We start from the raw sequence: 2,747 nt of genomic DNA on the forward strand, positions 1-2,747 counted from the left end.
GAAGCAGGTGGATCACCTGAGGTCAGGAGTTCAAGACCAGCCTGGCCAACACGATGAAACCCTGCCTCCACTGAAAATATAAAAATTAGCCGGGTGTGGTGGCACACACCTGTTAATCCCAGCTACTTGGGAGGCTGAGGTGGGAGAATCACTTGAACCCAGGAGGCGGAGGTTGCAGTGAGCCGAGATAGCACCAACTGCACTCCACCCGGGGCAAGTGAGCAAGATTCCATCTCAAAAAAAAAAAAAAAATTAGCTAGGCTTGGTGGTGGGCACCTGTAATCCCAGCTACTGGGGAGGCTGAGGCAGGAGAATCACGAACCCAAGAGGCAGAGGTTGCAGTAAGCTGAGATCATGCCACTGCACTCCAGCTTGGGCAACAGAGCAAGACTCTGTCTCAAAAAAAAAAAAAAAAAAAAAAAAAAAAAAAAATTAAAAAAAGGAAATCGGGAGGCTGAGGCAGGAGAATGGCATAAACCCGGGAGGCGGAGCTTGCAGTGAGCTGAGATCCGGCCACTGCACTCCAGCCTGGGCGACACAGCGAGACTCTGTCTCAAAATGAATAAATAAATAAATAAATAAATAAATAAAGGAAAAAATATATAAAATAAAGCATTTTCTCTTCAGCCCAATAAGTATTAATACCAAGGTATAAAAATGTAATCTAAAATGGAAATCTTTAGGAAGATGTCTCATTGAAAAACCACAAAAGGACCGGGCACGGTGGCTCAAGCCTGTAATCCCAGCACTTTGGGAGGCCGAGACGGGCGGATCACGAGGTCAGGAGATCGAGACTATCCTGGCTAATACGGTGAAACCCTGTCTCTACTAAAAAATACAAAAAAAACTAGCCGGGCGAGGTGGCAGGCGCCTGTAGTCCCAGCTACTCGGGAGGCTGAGGCAGGAGAATGGCGTAAACCTGGGAGGCGGAGCTTGCAGTGAGCTGAGATCCGGCCACTGCACTCCAGCCTGGGCGACAGAGCGAGACTCTGTCTCAAAAAAAAAAAAAAAAAAAAAAAGAAAAACCACAAAGGTATAAGAAAAACTTTACTTATAAGATACATAACCTCTGTATTTGCAGGATGTTTCTATTTCAAAATTTCAAAGCCACATTAAATTTCTAGTCACTTTAAATTGTAAACGAATTTGGAATCAAGACGCCCCCCTCAAAAAATCTTTGTTTTGTTTTGTTTTTGAGACAGAGTCTCACTCTTAGTCCAGGAAGGAGTACAGTGGCACAATCTCGGCTCACTGCAACCTCCACCTCCCAGGTTCAAGAGATTCTCCTACCTCAGCCTCTGGAGTAGCTGGGACTGCATCACCGCATCAGGGGTTTTGTTGTTGTTTTTGTTTTTGTTTTGAGATGGAGTTTTGCTCTTGTTGCCCAGGCTAGAGTGCAATGGCACGATCTTGGCTCACCACAGCCTCCGCCTCCTGGGTTCAAGTGATGCTCCTGCCTCCAAGTGATGCTCCTGCCTCAGCCTCCGAAGTAGCTGGGATTACAGGAATGTGCAACCACACCAGGCTAATTTTGTATTTTTTGTAGAGACAGGGTTTCTCCATGTTGGTTAGGCTGGCCTCGAACTCCCGACCTCAGGTGATCCACCCACCTTGGCCTCCCCAAGTGTTGGGATTACAGGTGTGAGCCACCGCGCCTGGCCATGTCAGGCTCATTTTTATATTTTTAGTAGAGACAGGATTTCACCACGTTTTGCAGGCTGGTCTGGAAATCCTGATCTCAAGTGATACAACTGCCTGGCCCTCCCAAAGTGATGGGATTACAGGCGTAATCCCAGCACTGTGCCTGGCCATCCCTCAAAATTTTAAATGCCCACTCACAAAACTGATTTTCAAACTATTGCTCTGGTTTTTAAAATAATGCACTAAGTCAGATGTGGTGGCTCACGCTTGTAGTCCCAGTACTTTGGGAGGCCGAGGGGAGTGGATTGCTTGAAGTCTGGCGTTCGAGACCAGTCTGGCTAACATGGCAAACCCTATCTCTACTAAAAATATAAATATTAGCGGGGTGTGGTGGCACACGCCTGTAATCCCAGCTACTTGGGAGGCTGAGGCAGGGGAATCACTTGAACCTGGGAGGTGGAGGTTGCAGTGAGCTGAGACCGGGCTACTGCACTCCAGCCTGGAAGACAGAGTGAGACCCTGTCTCAAAAATAAATAAAAATTAAGTACTAAACAAAGTTTAAAGTGATAGACTGCTCCCTTTACCCATCTATCCACAGTTAAGGGGAGCCTCTTATACGGACATACACATAGCTTCTTCCCCAGTTCCTGACACCACCATCCCCTCTATTTCCTAGCTGAGCAACTTCAGTCATCTCTAACACCATCAGCTTGCTCCCAAAGGACCTTGAGTTAGAGGCCATATGTTTAAACATGTCCCTGAATTAAAGCAGGCCTATTTCTATTTTGCCAAATATGCTGAGGTACTCCTCTCATGTGGCAAGAGAAACGCAAAGAACCTGGTGGCACTACAGGAAGAGTTTCAATAAAAATAATAGTAGAAAAAACTAAGTCAAACTACCATATGACCCAGCAATTCCACTACTGGGTATATGGCCAAAAGAAAGGAAATCAATGTCGAAAAGTTATCTGTAGCCCCATGTTTACTGTAGCACTGTTAACAATAGCCGATATACACATCAACCTAAGTGCCCATCAGTAGATGAACGGCTAAAGAAAAATGTGGCAGGCCGGGCACGGTGGCTTACGCCTGTAATTCCAGCACT

Source organism: Chlorocebus sabaeus, chromosome 22 (assembly GCF_047675955.1).
Source record: "Chlorocebus sabaeus isolate Y175 chromosome 22, mChlSab1.0.hap1, whole genome shotgun sequence".
NCBI classification, from domain to species: Eukaryota; Metazoa; Chordata; class Mammalia; order Primates; family Cercopithecidae; genus Chlorocebus; species Chlorocebus sabaeus.